Genomic DNA, 22,501 nt, shown 5'->3' on the forward strand with positions numbered 1-22,501 from the left:
CTTTCGTGCCATCTAGATTTCAGCGCGTTCTGCTGCCTTGGAACTATTCGCACAACAGACTGCTACTGACGACCCACCCCCAGGCAACATCTTCTGAATTTTCATAATTTGAAAGAACTAGTAACATGTCCTCATCAGGAATTCAAAAGAAATTGCCACGGTCTCTTCGTTGTTTAAATGTTTTTACTGTTTTTGTTTTGTTGTATATATTTATATGTTATTAAAGTTTTATATTCCTACTACTTTGTTGGAGTGCTATATATTTTTAATGTGACACATAATTGTAAAAACTTTGATGTACAAAGAGTCATTCCTGGAATCTTCCGCTTCAGGCTCGGTCCCCTCCCCAATCACAATACAGGATGGTTTTCAGATAGTAGGAACACGTGTGGTGTGACGGATCTCATCGGGTGTGGGCCTTGATCTACTATAACTCCTTTGAAGAGGGGTGATTCTTTACAGCTGGAGCCATAAACTACATCTGCAGGGCTAGCTGATAGCCTGGACAATTGGACACAGAGGAAGAGGAGTGTCAGAGGGTGCGGTAGTGAATAGGGCGAAAGGGAGGTGTCGGGCGGGCACAGAGTGTGATTCTCAGGGAAGAGCAGCGCAGATGGGGGGAGGTTTATTGCCCATGCATAAGACAGAGAGCGGGGGTGACCAGTGCCTGGGGAAGATGCTTGCGAGGGTGGGGAGCCATGCTACAAATCGACAGCGTGCAGAGAGTGGGTCTGGTCAAGGCATCTAAAATGGCTGCCGTGCACGACAAAAGTGTGGCATTTCAAAAAAGGCAAGATGGCGCAAACAATGTTTTACAACACTTCCTCATTTCCTTCGAATCGAACGTTAACAGACGTTGGTGCATATTACCAAAGTTAAGCGATATTTATCGCTAACGATGCTTACCAACGAATTTTTTACCGCTAAGCATCGTCAGAAATTATCGAAGATAAACCTTGCTATTATCAAGGTTTATCGCAAATGCGATAAAAAACGGCCGCAATGCATGAATATCGCTAAAAAGTCAGTGATATTCATGCATTACCGAGCTAATGCTCTTAGCCATGTTATCCACCTCCCATTGGATAACATGGCTAAGAACTGCTCAGGGCAGGTGTTACTTTTTGGAGATATTCGCGCTTAGCGCGAATATCTCCAAAAGTTGGTAATAGGAGATAGATATCTTGCATGTTGTAATGCAAATTATTGTGGTATATGGAACTCATACCATAATCTCTCAGGAAAGCAGAAACTGATCCTTTTGGGACCGCCTGAAAAGGCCTAGGGGGTGAGGGGTACTCTACTTTGCCCCCTTTTCACGTTCCGAACTATTTTATTTTACTCTCTTCTGTAATTACACAAAATAGCAGCGATAAGATGCATCGGAGACACACAGTGAGAGAAAGGAGGCCGGAGATGAAGAAGAGATGTCAAATACACATTAGAGATAATATAGTGGCAGAAGGGAAGTAAATATGAGTAAACTTACCATGTAACATAAAAATGTTGCACTCTATACTATAAGTCTCATTTTATACTACAATCACTTCGCTACAACCTCATAAATTAAAAATAAAAATGAATAATGTCTCAAACAATTTTTGATTTCTAAATATAAATTTATTCTTCAGAATTTTCTAAATTTGAAAGAACTAGTAACATGTCCTCATCAGCAATTTCCTCATGAAAAGTCTGCAATGATGATTCTTGTAACTCTATGGTCTCCAAACATTCGATAAATTCGCCATCAACAGATTGATCAAAAAAATCATTCAAGTCATCTCCTCCTTGTGACAATATTTCATTATTGGTGCTGTCAATTTCAATCAATGTAGTGGAATCATTCAAGTCATCTCCTCCTTGTGACAATATTTCATTATTGGTGCTGTCAATTTCAATCAATGTAGTGGAATCATTCAAGTCATCTCCTCGTGACAATATTTCATTATTGGTGCTCTCAATTTTAATCAATGTAGTGGAATCATTCAAGTCATCTCCTTGTGACAAGATTTCATTATTGGTGCTGTCAATTTCAATAAATCTAATGAAATCATACACGTCATCTCCTCCTTGTGACAATATTTCATTATTGGTGCTCTCAATTTCAATCAATGTAGTGGACAATTCAAAAGAAATTGCCACGGTCTCTTCATTGTGAGCCATTTTATTTTGAAATTGCTTGCTGTAAATTGCAGAAAAAAATAATCACTTTCATTTATCGTTTTTAGTAATACATAATATAAAACTAACTTTATCAAGTATTTAGTATAACAGAAGGACTGCAAATAAATAACAGAAAACATTTTTCAAATTATCTTCAAGTGTACAACATAGTTCCCCTTACAAATTAACAACTCACCTTTTTAAAAGTAGGAGAAGTGTTAGTACTGTGTAAATCAAACACCAGAAATTCACCACCAAAAATTCCTCACAAATGTACCTCAGACAGTAGTATCACAAAATGGCTGTGGTTTCCTCTCATTTGACATATATACATAACCAAATAACTTTCATCACACACAAATACAAAACCAAAGTAACATTTTAATTGGTTCTAAATTTCAACACTTTCAAATGTGTTTTCCCCATGCAATTTTCCATAGGACATTTACATACGTCTACAGCCTGAATGGCTGAACGGAATTACACCAAACTTGGCAAAATGGTACATCAAACCTAAGAGGTCAGGAAGGATCTACTATGCCCCCTTATGGTCATTTGCCCCTTCGCTTTGGCCTCCTCTTGTCTCTCGATCCTACCGAGAGACAAGATGGCGGCCGCTACGGACTGTTTGGAATGTTGACAGACGCCGGAGAACCAATCAGCTTCGCAAAGCTCCGTAACGCGAAAAGTACGCGAAGCGGAGCGCTGTTACAGATATATATCTTTTTTTGAACGTTAATTTCTCAAAATCCACTGGAGCACATATATTGAGACCTAGCAAAGGCACATCGGGCTACCAGTCCCTAATATTTTGCCAAGTTTCGTGCAAATCCATTCAGCCGTTCGATTATTGACATTTAGATACGTCTACAGCCTGAATGGCTGAACGGAATTACACCAAACTTGGCAAAATGGTACATCAAACCTAAGAGGTCAGGGAGGATCTACTATGCCCCCTTATGGTCATTTGCCCCTTCGCTTTCGCCTCCTCTTGTCTCTCGATCCTACCGAGAGACAAGATGGTGGCCGCTACGGACTGTTTGGAATGTTGACAGACGCCGGAGAACCAATCAGCTTCGCTTCACAAAGCTCCGTTGCGCGAAAAGTACGCGAACTGGAGCGCTGCCCGGTCCGCTGTTACAGATATATATCTTTTTTTAAACGTTAATTTCTCAAAATCCACTGGAGCACATATATTGAGACCTACAAAAGGCACATCGGGCTACCAGTCCCTACAATTTTGCCAAGTTTCGTGCAAATCCATTCAGCCGTTCGGGCTAAAAGTGAGGCCAACCGCCCTATGGAAAACGCAATGTTAAAAACACGTTTTGGGACCCCCCTTTTTTCTCTACCCCCCCCTGGACGAACCCCTCCCCAATTTTCAGGGGCTGCTCAGAAACAAAATGTGCCATTTTCCTGAAAATTTCAGCCAATTCCGTCCACAAACCCCAAAGTTATTAGACATAGAATTTTCAAAAATCCCATAGAGAAAAAATCCTAACTATATATACCTACTGGCGACCGCCAGTAGGTAATATATATATATATATATATATATATATATATATATATATATATATATATATATTCACTGAAAAAACCATAGGTTATACACTATATATAGTTAGGAATTAGCATTTAAAAAACCTTATTTTACTCACACAAAACCAATGAAATTCCATATATAGTTAGTTGTACTAACTATATATCGCGCACCCGCAATCCACTGCTGATCATGTCACATATTACATCATTCATGACATGGTCAGTGACATCACTGATGACATCACTGATGACATCTCAAATGACATCACTGATGACATCACTGATGACATCTCAAATGACATCACTGATGACATCACTGATGACAACATCCAGTGACTGTATTTTTCTGTAAAGTTAAAATATGTCTTACATATTTAAGAATGAGTAGATGTATAAGTGTCTGGATGAAGGATTTAGTAGGTGCATGACTGACTGTATGAGTGAGTGGTTAAATGTGTCTCACTGAGTGCATGGTTTAGTGACTAACCTGTCTTAATTTGTGCATCATTATGTCTGTTGTTCTGTAAACTGCTGCATGTGTTGATCAGTAGCTATATGAGTAACTATATGGGTTATTGATTGGTTGCCCAAGCATTTGTATGGGAGACTGAGTGTGTGTGTGGGTGGCTGGGAGGTGTATGACTCTGTGCATAGATGTATGGGTTCAAAAGTGCATGTGGAAACAGCTGTATGGGCGGTTGACTGTGTGCATGACTGTATTGGTGAGTGAATAGATATCTCAGTGCTACATGTCAAAGTAAGTACATATGTAAAATACAGTACATGTGAGAGTTGACATATATAAATAACTGTGCATAAGAGCCAGTGAATGTGTGAGTGGCTGTATGGATCATTGTGCACTTGTATCCAGGATTGTATAAGTGAGTAAATATGTTTTAGTATATGTTTGAATAAGTAAGGTGTGTATAACTGTATAGTTATGAAAATGGAGGTGTGATTGATTCTTTGCATGACTGACTAGGTGTGTAAGTAACTCCATGGATGAGTGACAGTCTGTGAGTGTCTGTTTACACTGAGTGTATCTAAGGTTATATTAGAGTCTGAAGAGGTTCATCGTATTATCACATGAATGATGTCATCAGTGATGTGATCAGTAATGTCAAATGAGATGTCATCAGTGATGTCATCAGTGATGTCATTTGAGATGTCATCAGTGATGTCATCAGTGATGTCATTTGAGATGTCATCAGTGATGTCATCAGTGATGTCACTGACCATGTCATGAATGATGTAATATGTGACATGATCAGCAGTGGATTGCGGGTGCGCGATATATAGTTAGTACAACTAACTATATATGGAATTTCATTGGTTTTGTGTGAGTAAAATAAGGTTTTTTAAATGCTAATTCCTAACTATATATGGTGTATAACCTATGGTTTTTTCAGTGAATTTTCAAGGTTTTGTAAATGCTAATTCCTAACTATATATGGTCTATAACCTATGGTTTTTTCAGTGAATTTCATTGGTTTTTTAAAAGCTAATATCTATAGCTGTAAAATGTATTCTTCTTTAAATCCAAAAATATATTTTATATGTTTATTAATAATTTTTTTTTAATTTTTTTTTGTTTCGCTCCCGGTCCGCGAACCGGAAAGCTTTCCGTTAGCTCAAATTGATGCCGCGACCCGGTCCGCGAACCGGTAAGAAATCAACATAGTGACGGTATCGCGTTGCCGCGTAATGCGTCTTATGACGTACTGCGTTAGCGCACCCGGAAGTGCCCCGGGGCGCGGACCGAGGCGCGAAACGCAGCTCCCCGAAAGCGATCCGTGGCGCGTCGCGAAAGCGCGACGTATTGCGTTGCCGCGTAATGCGTCTTGTGACGTACCGCGTTAGCGCACCCGGAAGTGCCCCGGGGCGCGGACCGAGGCGCGAAGCGCAGCGACCCGGAAGCTAACCGGGGCGCGTTCCGCAGCGCGTAACATGAGCGTGAGAGGTGATGTGACTTGTTAATAAAACTTTTCATTGGTTCATTTCACTTTTGGTTTCATAATGATGTAAGGCTAGGTCAGGTGACCTAAAAATAACACTTTTCATTGGTTGAGAAGTATTGTTTTTCCCAAATGATGAAAACCCCTCCTTCTTTCCTCACTCTGACTTTCATCATTGTGAGAGGAAGACCTTTATTACTATATCAGAAATGGCTTCAGTAGTTGCTTCAGCTGGTGCACCACCACCACCACCTCCACCTCCTCATGGGAAGAGAGGACCACCTCCCCAGGTCATGACCAACACTGAGGAGGAAGAGGAAGAAATGGAGGAAGAGGAGGGAGAAGAACCACAGTTCTTAGAAGAGGTGCCCCGGGTTTCCCATAAGAAAGCCAGTTTCATCTGGCAGTTTTATTCGATCCCTCCTGGCCCAAAAAAAGTGAATGCGAGGTATGTCACCTGCCTCATCTGCAAAGAACAATTATCCAGAGGGACGGATAAGAAATATAGTTATGGGAACCATACTATGCACAGGCACATGACCAGGAAGCATCCACTCAATTATAGCCGGGCGGAAATACGGGATTTGCAGGAAAATCCAAGATCAACTCCTGTGGCCAGATCAAGAATATCAATTTCATTGACACCAGCAGAGGCACGGGAAACTGTGCCAAACATACAAGAACATTTTGGCCACATGATACACACTTGTATGCACTGTCGTGCGTTGTTAGCATGTGGCAATATGAGCATAAATGCTATCAACCTGGCTTATGAACATCATAATTGCCCTAACCGCCCCCAGTAATTTTTTTTTTGCTCCTGTTGAGCCCTTTTCAATGCCTGTTTTTTGTTGTTTCCCCCCCCCCCAAAAAAAACAAAAAAAATATAAAATCGTTCAAAAAATACAAAAAAAACAAAAAATAAAAAAAAATAAAAAAAAAATATAAAACAACAAAAATATTTAAAAAAAAGTTCTTTTCAGAACTACCTTCCCTTTCAAAAAAAATTGCTAGAATGTTTAGCACTCTGGCAAGCTCTATTTCTTTTGGTTCGCTTCCCGGTTAGCTTCCCGGTACGCGGACCGGGAGCTAACCCAAAAAATTTTTTTTTTTTAAAAAGAGTAAGTATAAGGAAAGTAAACAGAGAGTGATGTTAAAAGAAAGACAGCTATAGGGAGTAAAGAAGAGATACTGTTTAATAGATCTATTTACCGAAGAAAAGACGGAAGAGGGTATAATTGTGAAAAACAAAATAGATAACGAAGTGAAAGAAAAAAAAGAGAGTATAACATTAACAAAGAAGAGTTTCTTGGAGAATGTGAGTGAATGTTCAAAATAAGATTAGAACATGAGGAATAACAGAGAGAAAAAATAGAAAACAGAAAACAAAAAATAACAGAAAAAGATTAATTGAAACAGCAAAGAAATGTAAGTAACATAGAGCCATATCATCAACATAGGCAATAAAAGTTTTGCAGCTTTCATTGGCAGAAATGTGTCGCTAAAGCTGCTTTTGCGGCAGAAAACTGCCGCTAAAACCACTTTTGCACCAGTTTTCTGCCAATAAAAAGAGCAATAATTTTATTGGCTGTGTTCATAATATGCCCCTTAGTGTGCTTCAACTACACAGAGAAAGCATTATGAACAAATAGTGATACAGTGATCAGTCAAAGACACTAAGAGTAATAGAGACGGAGTGAGTGAACAAGAGTGAGGAACTATGAGAAGAGAGGGACTGACAAAAAGAGTGGAAGGAGTTGAGCAAGTAGGTAATAGAGAAAGGAATGAGGGAAGTAGCAAAGGCAGGAAACTGAGGGTTAAAGAAATGAAGCTGTGGAACTAATAGTAGGTGAATGTGATAGAAATGTAACGAAAAGAGTACAAAACATTTACCTTATAATTGTCGTTAAATTACTCACTTTTTGTTTTTATACTTTCAATCTGTGAAAGAGAGAACAAACATTTGAAAAATATTAAAACATGTATTTAAAAATTACAAAAGACAAGGGAAAAGATTGAAGGACAAACAGTTTTTCAACAACTTTGACACTTACAGAAGCTTCTGCTTCTCCAGGCCCCCTACACAGTCCTAAAGATATACATTTTAAACTAACAGTATCTTGATGCAGATGAAGTGAGGCCTATCTTAAAACATGGTGCATCTTTTGCATTGCTGTTGTCTCAGAAAAGTGTCGCAAGACACTAAAATTTTAAATAATTGCTTCAGGATGCCAATAAGATGTCTCCTATCCAGAGGTTTGTTTGAGGTGAGGCCTACTCAGGGTTGCAGATGAAATTTAGAGTTGTTGAAGAGAATAGAGGACATAATATATGTGAAGGTCTACCAATGAAGTGAGTCATGTCCACTGCACTCTTGAACAAAGTCCAAACCTCCTATGTTTCCCTGGACAGACCTAAACTTGATCTGCACAATGTGATTCGTAATGATAGGAAACACAGGTGATGTAAATGAAATACGTGCAATTTATTTTGCTCATTTCACAATCACATCACTTGTGTTTCCTTTGCTTAGGTATCTCATTGTGCAGATGTAGTCTAGCATATGAAAGAATACGCAGAAGCGCAGCACTGCATGCAACAACTTTGACACTTACAGAAGCCTCACCTTCTCCATGCCTCCTACACAGTTCTACATATACATCATAAATGCAAACAGTACAGAATTAATTATACATGTTAAATGGTTTATTTTTGCTGTTCTCAGAATGTATCAAAATTCACTAAAAACAGTGACTTGAAGGTATTCATCATATAACAGCGGGGAAAAAAAAACACAATCAAAATGATTGTGTTTAAAAAACCCATACAACATAACAAATCAGAATTCAGAACTCCTTAAAGTTAAATTACTTTCCATGACGTCAAAGGATGTCCTATGAACAGCTTACACTCTGTTGTGCTGTTATTACTTTCAGCCCGCCACTTTCTGAAAGAAAATCTCCATCGTTTTTAAAAACATGTTACATGCAATAAATGACTTCTTGCTCTCTACCACAAGTTTCCACAAGGCCAAATCTTGTCAGAGCCATTTATAACTCTTGGATTTCTTGTAAGCCAATCCCGTCATTTGGCATTTCTGCAACTTTCAGAATTAAAATGTTGAAGATCATTTTCACAATCCAGGAATAGTAATATCTTCCCCTTCTTGCTCAGTCATGTTCTACATTTCCTATGACACTGATACTGCTTACTATGAAGCAGACTTACACTAACTCTATGACTACTACAATTATTTAATTCTCTACATCACTTTCAATCACAAAGCAATGTAAAACAGTAGACAGCATTGCAGACTTACATTCCCTCTACTCTATGTTTTGATTGGCTGCTTCAATTAGCTTATAAAAAGAAATAGTTTTTCTGAACTCATTCAAAGTGCACTTATTTCTCCATGACGTCCAGTCTTATGGTTAGAAGTTATGTCTCTGAACTACACATATCCTCAAGGCCAAATTGTGTAGGAGCCATTAGAACTTCTTGAAATTCCACAGAGCACATCCCGAGATTATTTCCCTAAAATTTTGGTTTTAAAAACACCAGGTAAGAGTTTTTAAGGTCATACGGCAATTTTTTTTGGAAAATTAAAACAGAATCGTTGCAGAATGACCAGCCATTTCTAGACTTTAAATAAGCTGTGTAATGTCCTGATGTTATTGAAGGGCCGTCATGATATATAATTGCTGCAGTTACAAAAGTCCTTCCTGATATTGACAACTGCGAAGCTACAAAATTTTTAATTAAAGTTGTCAATTTTGTTCCATCAGGCCTACATCGTTGGAACATTAAAATGACATACTGGCCATATGTTCGTATAAATAATGTGGACATCATTTCAGATTTACATTGGCTACACTCCATGTTGTGATCAGCTGCTTTTACTAGCTTATTAAAGGAGACTGATTTACTGTCTGGCAAAGTTAAATATATAAATCTTTCTGAGTCTACACTAGTAGTACTTGATACCATACAGTTCTCGCAGTCATGCTGCCATTGATAAGAAAGCCCAAACAGCTGATCTTCATCTACACCTTCAGCATGCAATACATCAAGCATATACATTAAAAACTCCTGACAATCTTGCTGAATATTTTGAGAGAATTGTGTTTGGCCTGAACATCTGTCTAACAGATTTCGAATTTCAGACACACTTTCTATGTTTGTTCTATCAGTGCTACATTTCTCTAACACAGAATTTAACAAACTGCAAAATCTTTGATCAGAATTGACCACAATCTCTTCTTTTACATTTTCTAGAGAAAACAAAACATTAACCACTACATTAGCATAGCAGTTGACACCAGAACTGTTTTCAAATTGAAAACCAACAACATCTTCAACAGAATCCTTTTTGTTTCTGCTTGTAATTTTAGGTTCATCGACTTTTCGTCTTTTTGCTACAACTTCCCCAGTATTGGTCACATTTCTTCGTTTCCGGCCTACCACACGTTTCTCAAACAAAGGATACTGAGGCAAATGTGGCGCATACTCTCTTCTTAACCTATTGTATTCCTTAACACAATCTAGATCCGCACAAATGTTTGTGACATCACACTCAATCAAGTACAATCCCGATAAAGTTCTAACTCGTGACAATGCCACATATGCCATACCCTCCTTGAACACAGAACTGCCAATATTCACCAATGCACAGTCTACACTTAAACCTTGCGATTTATGGATTGTCACCGCATATGCCAAGCAAACAGGAAACTGCTTACGGCGAACATATAAGTCTTTTACAAGCAAAAATCTAGCAGAGCAACGACCAATTAGCTGTACTTCCTCAATGCCATCAAATTTAATTTTTAAAAATTCAATTCCATCTCTATTTCTGTATTTTACAAAATCAACAACATTACCCATTGATCCATTTACCAGACCTCTTTCAACATGTAAATTCCTTCTTAAAATTATACGGCAGTTCAAGCACACATTCAGAGTCTTTTCAAAACCTGCAGTTTTAGATATACTCTTCTCTAATGAATCCAATTTTGTTTTCAGATTCTCAGACAAAATAATTGTTGATCCCATATGCTCTACTCTGTCAATAGCTTCCAGTTTCACAATCTCTTGCTTTTCTAAATGCAACATTTTGTTGTTGAATTTGGCACATTCTGCAAGAGTTGGCATCAAACATATTCCAGATTTCTTATCAGTAATTTTCTGAAAAATATTCTCAGGCACAACATCTTGTTCTGGATATAAATTTGACAGTAATCGTGCATGTAAAGCTTCTTTCCCATGCTCGGTCACTTTTCCAATTCTAACATCTTGTAGAATAGTCTTGTAAACTTCATCCTTCGCCTGACGCATATTTTCATGCAGTTCAGCATAATTGAAGTTTAACCATATATTGACGTTGCCAATGCTGCCTAGGCACTTCCTGGTATCTTCATGCGTGAGCATTTTGAACACAGGTTGCCCTTTCACTGGTGTCAGCTGCAAAAGATCTCCGAAAACAATGATGTGTTTGCCACCAAATAACACATCATACTCTGTTTTGAGAACTTCTTGCATTCTCAAATGCACAAAGGCAAGCCTGACATTGAAAACCATGCTTACTTCGTCAATGATAAGAAGTTTCATTTTCCTCAAGATTCTTAAAACTTCAAAACAAGCATCTCCAGATAGCTTGTGATATTGTAATTTGTTGTCATGCTCCACTGGCAGCATCAGTAAACGATGTAAAGTAATCCCTTTAATGTTATGTGCTGCCAGTCCAGTTGGAGCGGTGACAACACAAGACAGCGATGACTCTGTCCTTTCCTGCAAATAGCATGAAATTGCTTTAATGAGGAAACTTTTTCCAGTTCCCGCTTCTCCACTCACGTACAGTCGGACAGGCTTCAACGACGTACATGAGCACTCTTTCTTGTCATGACTTAATCCATGATCAATTTGCATGGTAACTTCGTCATATATTTTCCTCTGCTCAACGTTGAGTTGTCTTTCCAACTCTTCTAAGTTAACCGCATCCTCCTGAGCATGTGCCATGGCTCTTTCCACTTCATTCATGGCAGTGGCAGCTTCATTTTCGATAACAGGTCCTCCTAGTGGATCCTGACTCAATGAAGCAGAACTCTGACTGTCCTGAGAACTGTCTCTGGCAATCTCGGCTGCAATCGTTGCTTCCTGCTCAATTTCCACATTCAACATTTCTACATATTTGGGAAAAGCAGGACATTCTATGGTCTCCTTGGCGGCATTGAAAGAGTCTTCGTAACAGAGGAAATCTCCAAGCAGTTCCTCTTCTGCACGCCAAGGCTTGAAAAGTTGCAAAAGTGCTAAATAGAAAAACTCCTTTTTTTCAGGAGATTCGCCACTCAATTTTCGATGGTTTACCAAGTGGCATTTTCTTTGCTTGACCAGACATCCCTCACTTCCTATTACAGCATACACTCCTTTCTCAGTATCTTCTTTGATGTTCCTCTTGAATATGTAATTTTGAAGAACCTCATACAGACAAACATTGTCGAGGTGACTGCTTCTATTTGGATAATATGTATCCAACATGTTGGTCTTCAAAATGTCGGTACTGTTTGGCTCCTTTTCCGCCAAATACTCAATTTCCCGCACAGGTTTCAGAACTCGATTACGCGTTGCAGCAAGACCAAGACTCGCCCAAACGATACTCCTGGACTTGGCATAGAGACTTGCTGAAGACAACCGGTCAGAGCATTCGTAAGCTCCAATTTCTCGATGCGACAACATCTTCAGACTGAAACTGTACAACTTCTTGCTGAGGCTCTTTTCATGGGAAATGTCCTCCCACATATCCTTCAATTCTGTCTTCTCTTTTTTGGTGATGTAAGACGTCACATACCGAGCCACAGCCATACAGTTATCAGCCACAAACTGTATATCCATGTTAGCATTCCACATGGATAAAATCACTGGTTTGTAGTCGTTGATGTACTTGGACTCTTCGTTCCTCTTCAAATTGTATGTGTTTTTAGGTGATTTCTTCATCACATTATGTCGCAGTGAAGACATCAAACTGTTCACTCTTCCTTTAGAAATCACCGGTCGTGGAAAGGTGAAACGACATTTGGTGTAGAACTTGTCCTTGTTTCTGAATTTACGACGGCAGTACTTTCCACATCGATGGCTTTGGAAACGCAGAACTTTTTCTCTTAGGCTTTTCTTCTCCTTTGCGTTTGGAACAGCACACGTAGAATACTGTTGGATGAAACTCATCACTGAGTCTTCTGGATCCGTTCCAAATTTAGGTGCATCCTTGATCCACAGCAACATATGTATATGAGGAGCACCTCTTGCTTGGTACTCCTTTCTCCAGAAGAAATCCAACACCTCTCCAAGAGGTGGATTCTTCTTATTCATGATGAAAGACATCATAGCTTCAAATCTATGATTGAAGTACCTACATACATTGACTGGATCCAAAGAGCACAGTTCTCCGGGTGTCTTGAATTCGATGTTTTCAATGTTTCCATTTGCCTCTCGTAGAAATTCAAGTAAGTCTTCCCAGCCATACTCGGCACAGCTCAGAGTGAGGAACCATGTGGGAGTTCCTAAGTTCCTCAGCATACATTTTAAATCACCATGACGACGGTACCAGTACTCATTAGTACCACGCTGACACGCCATGAGATTAATCAGGTGAGAATCCAAAATACTGTCTTGGACATTGACTTTATCCATAAAGTCACTTGCCGAGATGTTTTGCATGTGTATACCACTTTTCAAGATGTGGTTCACTGCATATGACAGTCCAGACAGATCGCTTTCAAACAGGAGATGAAACAAATAGGGAATGCATTGTCGAAACCTAGCATCTCCTGCATACAATCGCAAAGTCCGGTATTCAGAAGCAGGAATTTGATGAGGTCGCTCATCATATCTTCCTCCCTGACCTGTTGGAAAAAGCTGTGGGAAACACCGAGCTTCCAAACTTTCCTCCCAAACACTAATGGGACTCCCTTTGGCTTGTTTCATTTGAAACAACTCAATAGCATTCCCCATGACTTCCTTGGAATGCAAAGGATGAACACTATAATGTTCATATATTTCTTCACTAGCAGAGGGTTCTACTTTCTCAATTTGACCTGCACACAAATCGCTATCCTCTTCCTCACTTACTTCCTCTTCTGCAACATATACATTCTTGTAGTACTTATTTTTTTTTTCAAATACAATGTTGCCTTTTTGACTTTCCTAACATCCACTAAATCTTGCCATATTTTCTTATTCTTCGTCGGAATTCATTCTGAATTTAAGACTGTGCATTGGTACCTACTTATAAGTACCTAAATGTACCATAAACCCAAAAGCTCTTCTCAGAGCTACCCTACATCTGATCACTCACAATTATTATTTTTCTCTAACTTTTTTCACTAATTTTCAACAAAGTACGCTCCCCGGGGCGCTACCCGGTACGCGAACCGGGAGCTAACCTCGCGAATTTTTTTTTAAAAAATGGTTTTTTTTCGCACATATAAGCCTCCTCAGCCACCCTCACAAAACCTAGGGGGTCAAGATAAGTCTACCGTGCCCCCTTCTACCCATTCTGAACATTATTTGCCCTCCATTTTGTATCTTAATTCGACCGAAACACAAAATGGTGGACTCCCGTAACGCTTAAGGTTCGCGAACCGGGGCGCTCAACGGTTCGCGTACCGGGTCGCTCCCTGGGAAGCGCACCATCAAAAAAGGTGGGAAAGTAGTTTACAGAAAAGCCACTGGAGACAATTTCACCAAATATAGATTAGCTCATACTACATACCAATCCCTACCATTTTCACAAATTTGATTGGAATTCTATTTAGCCATTTAGCCTGTAGACCTCTCTAAATACCCTGAGGTAAATTACTTCTCAAAACACATCTGAAGTGTTGGAATTGACAACCAATTAAAATGTTACTTTCATTTTCTACTTTTTTTACCTGACATTTGATTGGTTATGTACCTGAATATATATAAAAGAAGAGAATAAAACACAGCCATTTTGACTACTACTTCCTGGTGTACATTTCAATTGGATTTTCACTAATCACTTCAACTTCTTTCTAAAGGTAAGTTGTTATTTTAAAAACTGAACTATATTGTGCACTATCAGTTAATATGGTAAACTTTTTCTGATAGTTATATACTATCCCTCTGTAGTAGTTATAGATTTAGATAGACTTCTCTGTTATAGTTATGGATGGAGTTAGGCTTCTCTTTTATAATTATGAATTTACTTACGTTAAATCACATACACTTTTTTATATTCCTACTTCCACTCTGATACTATACACTGCCCAAAGATAAATTCTCTGTTAAAAAATGCCTATCTAAAATTAATCCCAACAGTGCCCTATCTCTACTAATATATATTTTTTTTATCCAAATTTCAGGCAACATGGAAGGCGAACAGAAAGTTTCATTTCAAATTGTCCTGCAACAGAGCAGCCAAGAATTAATTGATCCAAATTATATAGAATTTATGGATGAAACTTGGGACCAAGAACTACTGCAATGTGTGCAAGCAGTGGATGACCTCCTTCAAAATGAGGACATTTTACACCCTCATAGATTACAAGCTATGTTCAATGAAAATGACGACATTTCAGACAGTGAAATGTTAGAAATGTTATTAAATTTTGAAACACAATCACAATAATAAATAATTGCTTGAAAAAAAAAAAAAAAAAAAAATAATCAACAAAACCAACAATCAATTAACATACAGTATTTGAAAAGTCTATCATTCATTTTTCATTGCAGTACGCTGCCCAGAACGCTTCCCGGTTCGCGGACCGGGCGCTACCCACGCAAAAAAACAAAATTTTTTTTTTGCCCCGCGGGGCCCTTTTAAAACCTCCACATTAAACCTAGGGGGTCAGGGAGGATCTAGTATGCCCCCTTATGGTTATTTCCCCCTTTGTTTTGGCCTCCTCTTGTCTCTCAATCCTACCGAGAGACAAGATGGCGGCCGCTCCGGACTGTTTAGAATGTTGACAGACACCGGAGAACCAATCAGCTTCGCTACGCGAAGTTCAGGTACGCGTAAGGTCCGCGAACCGGGGCGCTGCCCGGTCCGCTGTTACAGATATATATCTTTTTTTAAACGTTAATTTCTCAAAATCCACTGGAGCACATATATTGAGACCTACAAAAGGCACATCGGGCTACCAGTCCCTACAATTTTGCCAAGTTTCGTGCAAATCCATTCAGCCGTTCAGGCTAAAAGTGAGGCCAACCGCCCTATGGAAAACTCAATGTTAAAAACACGTTTTGGGACCCCCCTTTTTTCTCGACCCCCCCTGGACGAACCCCCCCCAAATTTCCAGGGGCTGCTCAGAAACAAAATGTTCCATTTTCCAGAAAATTTCAGCCAATTCCGTCCACAAACGCCAAAGTTATTAGACATAGAATTTTCAAAAATCCCATAGGGAAAAAATCCTAACTATATATACCTACTGGTGACCGCCAGTAGGTAATATATATATATATATATATATATATATATATATATTACATTCAATTCAATAATCTTCATTCGGATATAGAATATCCATGAAAGCACAAAGCAATATATCACAGAGTTAGTCGCTTAAGACATTACTTATAAAAACATATGGTTTTTTGATATTTTTTTGCATGTGTGAATATGTGTGTGAGTAACTATATGGATGAGTATTAGTGTGTAACAGGATGTATAGGTGTTTGAATACATATGATGAGTAAGTACATGCATGAGTGAATATATAGAACTGTTGGTGAATGAGTGGATGTGTATGTAGATATTGGAATTACCTAATAGGTTGTTGTAATTCGTATTGGTATCTCCTTTTTTAAGAAAATGTTAGTTTTTATTTTTGAATGTGTGTGTCAAAGGTTATTTTACGCTGAGAGGAGGTCTGCCACTTTGTCACAAGGATGATGTTATCAGTGATGTCATCAATGATGTCATTTGACATGTCATCAGCGATGTCATGAGTGATGTCACTGACCATGTCATTAGTGATGTAATATGTGACATCATCAGCAGGGCATTGCGGTCGCGCAAGTTATAGTTAGCTGAACTAACTATAACGGGGGCATTTCAAAAGTTTTGTATGAGTGAAATGTCCAGCTAACTATAACATCTGTAAGACCTATGGTTTTTCAGTGAATTTGCAAGGTTTTTTGAATGCTAATTCCTAACTATAACGTGTGTGAAACCTATGGTTTTTTCAGTGAATTTACAAGGATTTTTGAATGCTAATTCCTAACTATAACCTGTGTGAAACCTATGGTTTTTCAGCGAAATTGCAAGGTTTTTTAAATGCTAATTCCTAACTATGACGTGTGTGAAACCTATGTTTTTTTCAGTGAATTTGCAACGTTTTTTAAATGCTAATTCCTAACTATGACGTGTGTGAAACCTATGTGTTTTTCAGTGAATTTGCAAGGTTTTTTAAATGCTAATTCCTAACTATAACGTGTGTGAAATGTATGTTTTTTTCAGTGATTTTACAAAGTTATTTAAAAACGAATTCCTAACTAACGAGTGTAAAACCTATGGTTTTTTCAGTGAATTTGCAAGGTTTTTTAAATGCTATTTCCTAACTATGACATGTGTGAAACTTATGGTTTTTTAAGTGAATTTCAAAGGTTTTTAAAATGCTAATTTCTGTATCAATGTTTATATTTTTGATATATTTATTTTTCCACAAACTGCCTTTGTATGTTGTAATACATTGACTGTATCCTGTAATATGCAACGGGACAGCTACTTTTTATGATTTGGATAAAGTTGAACAGTATAGTCTACATCTTCAATCAATATATAAGCACTCAAATTTGTTATTTAACTTTTTTTTTTTTTTTAAACGTGCGCGCAACGTGCGCGCACCTTGCTATTTTTTTTAAATAAAAAAATTGGTTTTTTGCTCTTCGGGGTCCTTCAGGGACCCCCGAGAAGGCCTAGGGGGTCAGGGAGTCTCTACACTGAACTCTTTTCACATTTTCCACTATTGTTTTTGACTCACTTCTGCGTTAGGAGTGCGAGCAACGTGCGTGCACCCCGCGTTTTTATTTTTTTTTAATGGTTTTTTTGCCCTTCGCAAAAGTATTTACGAAAATCGGGTAAAACGTCATTCATATGCGACGGTCGCGCAACGTGCGCGCACGTAAAGTCATGTGACTAGAAAACAACACTTTTGATTGGTTTATACTAGTTTCTTTTCCAGAATCTTCAAAAACCCCACCCACTTCCCTCACTATCTCTTTCACTTTTCTGGGAGAACGTTCTTTGCTGATTTGTTCCAGCTTTTTAGGCAAAATGGCAGAGCAACAGCAGCCACAGGACACATCATCATCTGACTCAGATGTGGAGTATGTTGAAGAGCAGCCACGTGCTAAGAAGACCAAGGAATCCTTCATCTGGAAATTTTACAGCTATCCAGAGGGGCAAAAAAAAGTGAATGCCCCAAAGGTGACGTGCAACATCTGTGGAAGTGTGCTGTCTAGAGGAAATCCTAACAAGCACTACTCTTTCAGCATCCACACCATGCTTCAGCACGTAAAGAATGTGCATCCTAATAACTTTGCACGTGCTTCGACAAGAGCCCTTGCTACTAATGCTCCAGCTGCTGTCCCCAGCACCTCTACAGCAGGAGCATCTCCATCGACATCAAGTTTAAATGTCCGACCACTTTTGGCTAATATACATATAAAATGCAACTTCTGCAAGGAGATCCTCTGCTATGGAGAGCAGAGTGTGAACTTGATCGAGATGAAGATGCAGGTGCACACATGCTCCCACAGATAATTTTTATTTTTTATTTTGTTTGTTCCTGTTGAGCAGTTTTTCATTACCTGTTTTTCATTTTTGTTCTAAAAAATCCCCCAAAAATATAAAATTGTTTGAAAAATAAAAACAAATAAAAAAACAAAAAAAAACAGTTCTTGTAAGAACTAACTTCACTTCTCAAAGAAGAGCTATATCTCTTATATACTGTGTTATACTTTTTTTGAATGAATGTGTAGTGTATAAATGAATGACTGAAATGACTGAGTGAAGGGGAGGAAGGGACTGATGGAATGAGTGAGGAAAGGGTAGTATGGTGAGTGAGGAAAGGGGAGTCAAAGAGTGACTGAAACAAGGGGACTAAGGGTAGGGGAGTGAGGTAAGGGTAAAAGAGTAAGGGAAGGGCAGTAAGGAAAGGAAAGTGAGGGAGGAGGAGTGAGAAAAGGGGAGCAGGGGACGGAGACAGGGAAGGGGAGTAAGAGACGGAGAGGGATAAGTAGAGCAGGGTAAAGGGAGTGAAGGTAAGAGAACTGGAGTGACAGTGAGGGAAGGGGTATGATGATATGAAAAGGGGGGTAAGGGTAAGTGAGAGATGGGGAGTGAGGGAGAGAGAAGTGGAGCGAGGGGATGGAGGGACTTAGAAAAGGGGAGTGAGAGAAGGGGAGTAAGGAATGGAGTGAGAGAAGGAGAGCAAGGGGGAGTGAGGAAAAGGGAACGGGAAAGTGAAAGGGTAAAAAATACTGACAGGAGGAAGTGGAGTGGGGGAAGTGAGTGACAGTGAGTGAAGGGCAGTGACAGTTAGGGAAGGGGTATGAGGGTGAGGGAAGGGAAATGAGGGAGAAGGAAGAAAATTAAGAGAGAGGGAAAGTGAGTGAGAGAGAGAGAGGAGGAGTAATAGAAAGAGAGAGGAAAGAAAATTAAGGATAAAAAAAGAGGGAGAGAGTGAGAGAGAGGGAGAGAGGGAGAGCAAGGACATGAGAAGGAGTAAGGCAGTTAGAGTGAGTGAGACATAGGGAGACAGGGAGAGAAACATGGATGAAAAAAAAGTAAGTGAGGGAGTGAACGGAGGGGAGTAAGTGAGATGGAGTGAGGGAGTGACGAAAGAGGAGTAAAGGAAGGAGAGTGAGGGAAGGGGAGCGAGAGAAGCAGAGTGAGGGGGGTGAGGAAAAGGGAGCGGGAAAGTGAAGGGGTAAAAAATACAGATAGGATGAAGTGTAGAGGGGAAAGGGAGTGACGGTGAGCGAAGAGCAGTGACAGTTAGGGAAGGAGTATGAGGAAGAGGGAAGATGAATGAGGGAGGAGGAAGTAAATTAAGAGAGAGGGAAAGTGAGAGAGGAAGAGAGGAGGAGTGATAGAAAGAGAGAGGAAAGGAGTTTAAGGGTAAAGGAGAGAGAGGGACAGAGTGAGAGAGAGGGAGAGCAAGGAACTGAGAAGGAGTGAACCAGTGATTTTGAGTGACACAGAGGGAGACAGGGATAGAAAATTGGATGAAAAAAAAGTGAGGGAATGAATAAGTGAAGGCGAGTAAGTGAGATGGAGTAAGGCAGTGAGGAAAGTGAAGTGAAGTGAAGGGAGTGAGGTAAGGTGAGTGAGGGAAAAGTACTGAGGATGAGTGAAAGGCAGTAACAGTGAGAGAAGAGGTATGAGGGTGATGAAAGTGGAATGAGAGAGAAGGAAGGAGGTTAAGAGAGAGGAAAGGGGACTGAGGGATAAAGTAGGAGTGAAGGAAACAGAAATAGAAAGACAGTAAAGGTGAGGGAGAGAGAGAGAGTGAGAGAGAAAGAGTGGGAGAGCAAGTGAGTGAGAGGGAGTGAGGCGGTTAGACTGAGTGAGACAGAGGAAGAGAGGGAGAGAGAAATGGAGTGAAGGGGAGTGAGGGACTAAACGAATGGGAGTTAGCAAAACTGAATGAGGAAAGGGAAGTAAGGGAAGAGAATTGACGGATGGAGTGAGGGAAAGAGAGTAAGGGGGAGTGAGAGAATGGAAGCAGGTGAAAGAGAATAGGAGTGATGCACAGAGAGGAGAATATGAAGTAGAAGAAGAGGAGTGAGATTGAGTGAAGGGCAGTGACAGGGAGGGTAAAAGAAGCATATTAAGATAGAGGAAAAGTAGTGAGTGAGAGAGAAGTATTTATGGAAAGACAGAGGAAATAAAAGGAAGATTGGTGGAGAGAGAGGGAGACAGTGAGAGAGAGAAAGAGAGGGAGAGTGAGGGACTGTGAGAGAGTGAGGCAGTTATAGTGACTGAGAAAGAGGAACAGACTTAGAGACAGATGGAGGAAAGGGGAGTGAGGAAGGGAATAAAGGAAGGGGAGTGAGCAAAAGGAAGTAAGGGAATAAGAGAAGGGGAGTGACTGGAAGTGAGTGAGGGATGGTGTGAAGGAAAGAGAGTGAGGGGGGAGAGAGAAAAGAGTGAAGGATAAAGCAAAAGAAGGGTATTGATGGAGGAAGAAAGAAAAGAGAAGTGAGGGTCACAGACAGGAAGAAGGGAGCAGGAGAAGGTAAGTGAGGGTAAGGGAAAGGGTACTGATGGTGAGAGAAGGAGTATAAAGGTGAATTAATGGGAGTAAATAGAGTGAGGGAAGGAGAGTAACATGAGCAAAGGAAGTAGAGTAAGAGACAAAGTGAAGAAAGTGAGAAAGGTTAAGAGAAGTAAGAGAGTGATGAGAAAGTATTTTTGTTTCTCATACTCACCTTATAAGTAATGAAGTATAAGTAACGAAAATATAATAATCTATTTTTAATAAATATAGTATCTGTGGAAGAGAAGAAAAAATTGAGTTATAATATATATTTCACAATACAAAATAATTTGTACAATATGTTATGTACTTTATTTTGCTGTTCTCAGAATATATTGAATGTACCTGAAAACGGTGAGTTCAATAGTACTCATCATATAACAGCAGGCAAAAAAAAAGACAATAAATAAGATTGTCTTTAAAAAACCCATTCAACATTTTCATTAAGAATGTAACAATTAGAAAAAAACATATCTTAAGTGTCTTTTTTGAACAGCAATTTTTGACGTAACTTCGGGATATCACCAACAATCACAAAGTAACAAAACATTATTACTTCTTTCTTATACACTCTAAATAAAGTAATGTAAAAACATATGCTAACAACATTTACCCGAAATAGTCATTTTTTGTTTCACATATCATTCCTCATGGCCAAATAGTATGTGTGAAATCCTTAGTTTAGACGTTACTTAATAGTACTCTTAAGCGTCTGTTTCCCAACCTTCTGAATCAAAAGCACCAACATCTTTTGTACCATCTAATAATGGCTATTCCTCCACCCAATGTTATTTATCGTGTACATAGAACCTTAAACAACTAGCATGCTATCAGAACCTCAACATCATCTGCTATGCCGATCACACTCTGCTAATCCTTTATCTTACCAAGGAGCTGTATACCATTAAAAGAAACCTCTACAAGGGAATAAAAAATGTCAGCAAAATCTCCAACAACTACAACAAATCTAAAACACCTCTGCCTCACTGATGATCAACATCTCCTGTGATAGCCACATCACCCACTATCTGATACACTTACACTACCTCTACGTCAACTACAAGAATGTTTTGAACCTCATCACCCTCACTCACAAAGTATTTTTCAACACCAGAATACCCTTTCTTCACAGCAGTAATTTTCCCAGACCAATTATTTTCCCTTAAATTTTGGTTGTAAAAACACTAAGTAAGAATTTGGTAAGTCATAAGGCAAACGTTGTTTAAAAATCAATTGAGTATCATTACAATGAGTCCAGCCTTTTGTATATTTTAAATAGGGTGTGTAATGTCCTGATGTTCTAGAAGGACCATCATGGAAAATAATTGCTACAGTTACAAAAGTTTTTCCTGATATTGATAGTTGAGAAGCCACAAATTGTTTTATTATAGTTGTCAGTTTTCTTCTATCAGGTCTACATCGTTGCAGCATTAAAATTACATACTGTCCATATCCTTTTATAAATAATGTAGATAACATTTGTGAGTTACATTGGGTACAGACCATGTTTTTATTTGCTTCTCTAACTAGATTATTAAAATACACTGATTTGCAGTCTGC

This window comes from Lissotriton helveticus, chromosome 10, assembly GCF_964261635.1.
Source record: "Lissotriton helveticus chromosome 10, aLisHel1.1, whole genome shotgun sequence".
Classification (NCBI taxonomy): Eukaryota; Metazoa; Chordata; class Amphibia; order Caudata; family Salamandridae; genus Lissotriton; species Lissotriton helveticus.